The sequence below is a fragment of the Zalophus californianus genome, chromosome 5 (genome assembly GCF_009762305.2).
Source record: "Zalophus californianus isolate mZalCal1 chromosome 5, mZalCal1.pri.v2, whole genome shotgun sequence".
Lineage (NCBI taxonomy): Eukaryota > Metazoa > Chordata > Mammalia > Carnivora > Otariidae > Zalophus > Zalophus californianus.
In genome coordinates, this window is record NC_045599.1 from 64,545,910 (window position 1) to 64,555,708 (window position 9,799).

Sequence of the window (9,799 nt, forward strand, 5' to 3'; positions counted from 1 at the left end):
AGGAAAATGTTATTTTCTACTCTCCCGCTCTTGCCCACCTCCAATCAAAATCTTAATAAACTCTACAAATGCAAATAGTCCACAATAAATATAAATTTTCAAAATTGTGCAGAATAGTTTCGCTTGAATTACTCCATAAAAGTTTGTGATTTGGTTTTTCTTTTCCAGAAGGAAAATGCCTATTAATGCTTTTCATTAATTCCAAAAACAGTTTTTGTTTAAAAAAAAATGAGAAACTATTGCTGACAACCTTAAAATATTATGTTGTGTTTTCTTCCCTCCTTTGTGGTAAAGACTGGCACCTGATCACCAAATCCATTCCCTTTGTTTTGGCCACATTTAGCCAGCTTCCTTTGCACTTAGGTGTGGGATTTAGCCAAAAGGCTGGAAGAATTAAAAAAAAAAAAAACACCACTTCTAGACACACAGAAATCTTTCGTGCATCGTTTTCCATGGTTTTCCTTTTGGCAGCTTCACGTTGAGGAACATGACAACCTTGAAAGCCACATATTAAAGGTGGCAAAGCCACAGACAACAGTGAGGTCTTTCCTATCACATGCTGAAGGTGGAAAGACACAGACAACAGTGAGGTCTCTCAATCATCACTTGGAAGAGAATCTCCTATCAAAAGCAAGGACACTGTTCAGTAAAAACAGTTTTCATGCGTTAAACAATACAATGTTTCTGTTTTTTTTTAAACATCATATTGCCTTAACTATTGCATCTCTTTTCTATTGAAAAAATCAGGTCATTTTTCAAAACATGTTTCACTGTTTTATGTTCCAGATTCTTTGGCAGAGAAGCAGGGGCAAAGATGAAAGCAATCACGGCCTTAGTCCTTCCTGAAGAGGAATCTCCCTTTTCTGGTTGTTGGAGGTTCTCTTTGCTGGCCTTTAGGAGAGCTGGATGAGCTAGGCAACCCCCAACTGCATCAATACTGTTGATTTACCTACTTTGTGCCTATAATACCTGGCTTGAGATAAGTACTTACTGCTAACATGAAACCATAACAGATTACGGATTTTAGCTCCCATATTTTTTGGCATCAGTTTGTTCCTCAAGTTCTCCCTCCTTTTCATGAGTGCTTCAGAAGATGTTTCTTTCAGTTTTACTGCTTCTTAGTTTTGAAAACCTGCATTTTACATTAGATCTTGGGCTTTTATTCAAAAGCAACATGTACCAAAAAAAACCCCATCCCTATTTCACTGTGATACCCTTTTAAAGGAAGAAAAACAATGCACCTTGCCCCAAATTGCATTACCTGAAATTATAGAATAATGAAAATATAAAACCCCATTCTTCTATTTCTGGAAAAAGGTAAGCATGCCCTGCTTAAGGTACAAAGATGTTATTAAGTGTTAACTAAAATAATGTAAAAGCGTCAAAGGAAAGGTAATGACTCGTATTAAATTTCAGTGCTATTTGAAATGAGCAGAGTCTTAGTACTGACAGAAAAAGAAAGAAAAACAGAGAAGAGTAAAGGCACATTGGCAAGGGGTTAGGGATTATATCTAAATGGGCAAAGTGTGCAAAAATATCAAGGCTGGAAACTTAAGAGACATACACCATTCTGCAAACAACAACTAAATTAAACTTTCTCAAGCTTTCATTCTTTTCCTTATTAACCCCAAAGCCCCTCAAAAGAAGTTCTTTTCTAGTTGCTTTATTTTTTGATTACTTACCCACTACTTAACTCCTTAATTAACTTATGCAGATTATGTGAAAAGTCACAAATTTTGTGGAACACTGCAGTGGTTAAGAAATGGTCTTTGTGGTCCTACAGATCTGTCTTTGAATCCAAACCCTGCTACTTAACAAAGGACTAAAAATGTTACTTAATCCCACTAAGCTGCTGTTCTTCACAAGCAAAATATATATGAGTGTATTTAACTCATACAGTTATTATGATAATAAATGAGGTGAAAGAAGGCAAATTACTTACTATAATTGTTGGTATGGGTAAATAATAAATGGCACTGTTATCCAGTGAATCCAAGCTCTGTCTTTTTTCCTCTTGACCTCTCAGAAACGTGAGACTGCCCCATTTTGGGGCATTGTCAGTCTATACCTCCTTCTGACTGGGAAACTCTGGTCTAAACAATAGGAAATACACTCTTTATTGTGACATTCCCTATCTCCCTTGAGCTGTACTTATCTATAGTTTTCAATATTATTTCCAAAAACTACTCTTTATGAAGTTTCACTCCAGTCCAACTAAGTTTATTTGATCCTCCAGAAAAATGTCTCAAATTCTAGACTTTTTCATTTCTTCATTTTAGTTCTTCTGCTTGAAACTACTTTCTAAGCCATCATTGCCATATTTTCCATTATCTGAGGGGAATTCCTATACTTTTTTAGAAGCCCAAATTTTACTGTATCATAGAATAATACTGTGCTTTATTTATCACAATCATAAGTGATTGGATCATTATACAAATTGTTCCTTTTTTTTAACTTCATGGAAATTGCCATAACTTCTTGCCCATTAACTACCGTTTTTATTTGGAGATTATGAATATGCTTGGACTAGAACAACGTGATTTGCATTTTGTCTAAGCAACAAATACCAGAATCCTGATATGGACTGTTGTTTTTCAACAGAGGTGAGACAAATTAATCCAGCAAGTGACATTTCCTATGACATGTTTTATGCCTAGCTTGTCACTGGTAATTGAAACAGAAGGTAGAGTGGTTTTAAACCTTCCTGATAGGATATCACTTTACTGTGGTTTGTCAATTTTTGCTTCTTTTTCCTGTTTCCAAACAGTTCATGGCTCAGATAAGAAACCAAAATTTACTGGGAAAAATAGTGTGGATTAGTCAAGGTAGCAGAAGTGACAGAACAAAGATAGAACCTGTGATAGTGGAATGTGCAATTTTTAGGGGCACTTTTAATCTTCTCCTTTTAACTTTATGAATTTTGTGCATGTTTCCCAAAGACAAGGACAAGTTGTTTTATGTGCCTTCAGGTTTTATAAAGATTGCTATGAAATTATCAACTACATGTTAATAAAATTTTTCTTTCTTTTTTTTAAGATTTTATTTATTTATTTGAGAGAAAGAGAGAGAGAGAGAGCAGGAGCAGCGGTGAGAAGGAGAAGCAGGTTCCCCGTTGAGCATGGAGCCCGATGCGGGGCTGGATCCCAGAACCCTGGGATCATGACCTGAACCGAAGGCAGACGCTTAACGACTGAGCCCCACCCAGGTGCCCCGATAAAACTTTTCAAAATACAACTTGCCAATATATGCATGATCTCCAACAAATACAGACATTCGCTAGAATATTTAACATGAATTTATAACCAGTATCTCTATTTCTTAGAATATTTCAGGTTAAGTAATATTCGTTTGCACTGAAATATCCTATTAGCTTTTTTAGTTCATTTTTATTCTTTCCACACATTTGTTTTATCTAAATGAGCATTGTGTGTGTGATGGAATGAGATAAATTCTCATGAGGGCTTATGTAAGTTCAGGTCTCTGAGAAGCAGATTTCTATGTGGAAAAAAAAAAAGAAAACACTCAAAAGATTTATCAGGGAAAATACCTGCAAGGGCGAATTAAAAGGGCAAGAGGGGAGGTGGTGCTAGGAAAGCTATCCCACTGCAAGTAGCACTGAGCCTGGTGAAAGAAAGGGAAGGAAAGAAATGTGTGTGGGGGAGTCTCAGACTATAGTACACTTACAGCATGTTCAGCAAGGCTGTTGGGGAATCTTCAAGGCAACACTGTCCATCAGAGGAGTCCTGTACCTCCCAGAAATGAGCTGCTGTAGTGTGTCCACGGCATGTTTAGTCACCAGCATGAGGAGAGTGTCTTAGCTCAAAGATGTAGATGGATGAAGCCCAGCACCCGGGGCTTCGGTCAATTATGCTCTTTGATGTCAAAGGTCTGAAGGAACATTTTTATGGCAGCCACAGAACTCAAATTCAAAACCCTCAATTAAAGAAGAAAATAGGAAATTATACATAAACTTGCTCTTAAGTGAGCAGGTTATGTGAAAGCATTGTCTCATTATTTGGACATTGCTATTTGTGATGTTTTACTGCTGTTTATTAGAACATCCCATTAGTTTTTCCACAGGGGGGAAAAACAGTAAAGTGCTTAAAATGAATGGATTCTTTATGGCTATCTTTGAAGGCAACCAAAGAAAGGCTTGGGCAATCATCATCACAAAGCACAGCAACTTCTAGAAGAAGAAATTCAAAGGATAGAGTGAAAGGTGTCTCCTTTAAAAAAGTAATGGCATGAAGTTGAGCCCGTAAATTCTGTTACAATGAAAGAGGGATAAGAACATAGTCTATGTAGTATAAAATACAATATATAGTACAGAATACAATACATATAGTACAAAAGTCCAATAAATGTGTGGCTCTGATAATTCCTTAAAAATCATGTCAAGTCTTTCTATTATATATGATGTCAGATTCTTACAGACTATCACCTAAAAACACCAGTTGTTCACTCTTAGCGGTCTTAAGTTTCACTAGAGTTTGGAATCTACTCATTTTTAAAAACTTAAAGCTGCAATTTTTGGTCCTAATTTATAACTTTAAAGTAAAATTTAGTAAGCTAATGACAAATGAGTACACTTAAAGGATTTTTCTATACATTTCCTCTGTTTGTTTACCTGTAGAATTTCCAAGGAAAGCTAAGAGATACAGTTAGTAATATGTGGCCAATGAGGGGCGCCTGGGTGGCTCAGTCGTTAAGCATCTGCCTTCGGCTCAGGTCATGATCCCAGGGTCCTGGGATTGAGCCCTGCGTTGGGCTCCCTTCTCAGCGGGAAGCCCGCTTCTCCCTCTCCCACTCCCCCTGCTTGTGTTTCCTTTCCGGCTGTATCTCTCTCTGTCAAATAAATAAATAAAATCTTCAAAAAAAAAAAAAAAAGATGTGGCCAATGAGGAAATGGTCATAATGATATTTGGAAGATACATGATTATGTTCTTGCCAAATGTAGTCATGAATTATGTCAGTGACAAAGAGAAGCTGTTGTTCCTACTAGAAGAGATGAAAGGCACTTACAAATGCCTCACTCTCTCTGTGTTCTTCATATCACAATGAAGACACCCACAGATACTTGGTACAGTCAGCATTAGAGCTATTTTTCATCTCCATATTTGCTATTTATGGTTTCTTACAAAACTAAACATGCTCTTACCAAAATATCCAGCATTTATACTCCTTGGAATTTACCCAGAGGAGTTAGAAACATGTCCACACAGAAACCCACATGCCAATGGTTACAGCATCTTTATTCATAACTGCCAAAACTTGGAAGTAACCAAGATGTCTTTCAATAGGTGAATGGATAAATAAACTGTGGTACATTAGAAAGTGAAATTTCATTTAGCACTAAAAAGAAATGAACTATAAAACCATGCAAAGACATGGAGGAAACTTAAATGTACATAACTAAGTGAAGAGCCAACCTAAGAAGGCTACCTACTGTATGATTCCAACTATATGGCATTCTCAAAAAGGCCAAACTATGGAACCAGAACAAGATCAGTGGTTTCCAGGGATTGGAGTGGGAAGGATGAATAGATAGAGCACACAGGATTTTCAGGGCAGTGAAAATACTCTGTATGATACTATTATGATAGATACATGTCATTATACATTTGTCCAGACCTATAGAATGTGCAGTACCGGGAGAGAACCCTAAGGTAAACTTTGGACTTGAGGTGATACGATGGGTCAATGTCGGTTCATCATTTGTAACAAATGTTATCACTCTATGGGGGTTGTTGATAATGAGGGAAGATATGCATGTGTAGGGGCAGGAGGCATTTGGAAAATCTCTGTACCTTCCTTTCAGTTTTACTGTAGATCTGAAACTGTTGTAAACAAAATAAAGTTAAAAAAAAAAGGCTTTGGAAATACTTGCTTTCATGTACTACAGAGGAAGAGCTATTTCTCTTGTCTCCCCTCTGTTTTGCAGAACCTCCATTTATCCCTCAGCTTTCTCCTAATTACTACAGTTCCTCTCCCTGTCAGATGCAGTTTCTCATCCTACACCCATCACATATACACTAGTCTGGTTCTTCCTTCCTACCCTGCTATAATGCCAGTTAATTAGAATGTGGATCTGATGTGCTAAGGCATGAGCAGAGAAATAGAGAAGAGACATGAGGAAGAAAGAAGGGGGAAAAAAAGAAATACATAACTATTTTGGAATACTACACCTGCCTGTTACCAACTCAGAGCTTCGAGGTAAAATGAATATGTAAAGGACTTGGCTTGTATTTCCCCATTTCTTCTTACTGTTAATAAATCTCTTTATACATTTTCTCTAATTGCAGCCCTTGATAACCTTGAGCAGCAACAATCAGAAAAGCAACAGAAGAGAGAAGAGGGAAAATCTCTTCCAACCACCACTCCTTCATTTCCCAGGATCCACATTTTGTTCCCTACCATTCCTTTTGATATTTTTTTTCTTTTAGATACTTAATCTGTTAAATAGAAACTTACGAACTTGTCTGGGATCCTAAGGACCATATTTTTAAATATTAAATATATTTTAATCCCCAAATTATGAGTATTTTTAAATACAACTAGTTTCTGAGCTGAAAACAGAATGCAGCTAAATTACACACACACACACATTTTCTGGTCCAGCTGTATCTTATTTATCTGGTATAATCTAGTGCATTATCTTGCATCTAAGGTCCTCTGATCCTAATATCCTGGTAGAAAAATGGAACATGAATTTGAAGATAAAGAAAAGATTGCTGGTCTTAAATCTATATTACTTAAAAGACTCATCTACAACTGATAAGAAATCACAATTTGAAAGTTGCTTATGTTTATATCTTCTTGTCTTTTGTTCCATGAGAAAAGTGTAGGAAAGTTATAGGGGGAAAGTTACAGAATACACTACAGAAGGATTATGTGGTGAGACTTCATAAGTAGAAATTATTTTTTTAAAGATTTTATTTATTTATTTGACAGAGAGAGACACAGCGAGAGAGGAAACACAAGCAGGGAGAGTGGGAGAGGGAGAAGCAGGCTTCCCGGAGCAGGGAGCCCGATGTGGGGCTCCATCCCAGGACCCCGGGATCATGACCTGAGCTGAAGGCAGCTGCTTAACGACTGAGCCACGCCGGCGCCCTCATAAGTAGAAATTCTTGCTGGACATGAGAAAATATACCCATGAGGAAGAACTCATCTCCCACTAAAAGACACCTCCCCACCCATTAGAACCACAACATGGGCACTGCTCTGACTTTAAGAAAGAACCTAGTCATTTGGTTGGGAAATTTTCCACACATTTGGCAAGAAATAGGAACAGGATACAACTGAAGGTTTGTTCTCAAGTAAATTGCTGGTGAATGGCGGATTATTTTGCTGACTGAAGTTTTTCTCTCTAAGACTTGATTCTCAGAGAAATAACCCAGGTTAAAGAAACCAAAGTAAAAATGTTTTAAAGGATTATATACTACTTGAGCCATGAGGAAATATAGCCATCAACTCCTACTTAACAGGTAAGAAAATTGACATCCAAAGACATTCATTAATTTATCCGTGTTTTCTAATTCGTTTCTAATTATTACAAATCTGAAGCCTAAAAGAAAACATAATACATTTGACTTCATAAAGATTAAAAACTCTGCAGCACACAAATACAAAATCATCATGAAAGTTAAAAGATAAATGACAAATGAGACAAATATTGACAACTTATAAAAAAAGAATGCTTTTCTTTCTACAGAAAGAAGAGGTTCAGATCAATTATAGAGAGACGAACAATCCTATGGAAATGAAGCATAGAACATGAACACACAGCTCTCAGGAAAACAACCACTACAAAAAGCTATTCATTTATTATTACGTAAATGCAAATAAAAATAAAAAGAAATACCTCTGCTAATCTATAAAATATGATGGAATATGGAATATGTTTAAACGTTCAATAGCACCCATATTAAGGGATTGTGAGGAAACACAATCAGTGGCATACCGGGGACAGCTTTCCCAACTCGTGAGAGCTGATTCTGTTCATTTTTTGCACAACTCTGACTGCGGTAACATCATGTAGGGTGTTTGACATTGATGTTGGCTGGAGGATTTTACCATGAAGTTTGTCAATCACTATCAAGAAAGAGGTTTTTTTGGTTGTTGTTTCTGTTTTTAAGTCAGAGGACCAGTTGTTAAGCATTTATCAGCATACCACTATGTATACTCAGACTTTAAAATGAGAATTTAACTCTTTGCGGAAGACACGGTCTCAGCCACAGCAGAGCTCTGGACGGCCCGCTCCTGCTCCTGACTCACGGCTGTCCACTCTCGGTGGGGAAGAGATCGGTCAGGAAGCCGTGCCTTTTAAAGACTCTGGGAAGACAGCTCTGGAACCAGAGGTTGTGATTCACCGAATTAGAATTACTCTAACCAAACGCAACATAAAATCTGTGGAGAAGGCATGTGCTTACTTGATCAGAGGCACAAAGGAAAAGAATCTCAAAGTGAAAGGACAGTTTGGATGCCTACCAGGACTCAGAATCGCTACAAGAAAAACTCGCAGTGAAGGTTCTAAGACTTAGGATCATTCTCAGAAGAGGATCCACAAGCGACTCACTGATTTGCACAGTCCTTCTGAGATTATTAAACAGATTATTTCCATCAGTATTGAGCCAGGATTTGAGATTGAAGTCACCATTGCAGATGCTTAAATCAACCATTTTAATAAATTGATTATCAGTTGTAAAGAAATAAAATGAGACTTTAATTGATAGAACTTCTTCACAAGAGTGCTACATATAAATTTATAACCAAAAGTCTAATGTGTACATAGTGACTCAGCCATTTCACTTTTATAAGTTTATCCTTAAAATATATTTAGACAGGTGTGTAAATGTCTATAAAAAAAGGTTGATCACGCTATCATTTTTAAAAAAACAAAACAAATGGAAACACTCTAAATGTCCAGTGATAGAAACTGACACAAAATACTATGGACATCTAAACAAAGGGAAAATTTTGCAATCATTTAAAAAGAATAAGGAATTTTCATGTATGATGATAGGTAAATATCATGTACTAAATATCATTTAAAATGAAAAAAACAGGTTACCCAGGAGTAGACATAGTATTATTTCCTTGTGTTAATAAAATTGTATAACCAAAAATAAATAAGAGACATCTGAAAGGGTAAAAAAAAAAAATGTTAGTTAATGCTATTGCTTTTAGAGAGTGGGACTATATGATATGTCAGGAGAAAAAATATATATACATATACAGACACATATTTCTCTTCTAGTACATAGAATTTTACATGCACACACATATGATACATAAAATTTTGTACATATATATATTATATATATACTATTTTTTATAAATGATCCTGATTTAAATGTTTAATTTCATCAAGCATCGTTTTTAAAGGGGAAATATTGCTTTAAATAAAAATAAGTAAAACGGTGGTTAAGACTTTGAATAAAATATTATTTTGTGTCTGTTTGCTTTAGTGTCATTGCTTAGTAGGGACTAGAGTATGAGGCCATCTGACAGCAGACATTATTACTCTCCATCAATCTGAGAAAAAAAATATAAAGCACTTGGAAATCTCAGGAGGCTAGCCTTCTATGGGATGTGGAGAGGTTTATTTTCTTCCTTAACAGAGACTTCATGATGGAGTAGATGTGGTTTATTGAACTTGTCATGAGTACAAGGGTGAAATTAAGCTTGCATATCTATGTTTTACTAGTGGCAATATAAATACAGCATTTTGGAAAATCAGTTGACAATATTCACTAAGTGTAAAAAAAGTTTTAGTACTAGCTGACCTAGGACTTCTATT

The 9,799-nt window shown here is 36.2% G+C and overlaps 1 pseudogene; it reads left to right on the forward strand.

Moving 5' to 3' along the window:
• LOC113928538 overlaps positions 1-8,669 on the forward strand; it is a 109,269-nt pseudogene extending 100,600 nt beyond the window's left edge.
• Positions 8,670-9,799: the final 1,130 nt, after the last annotated feature.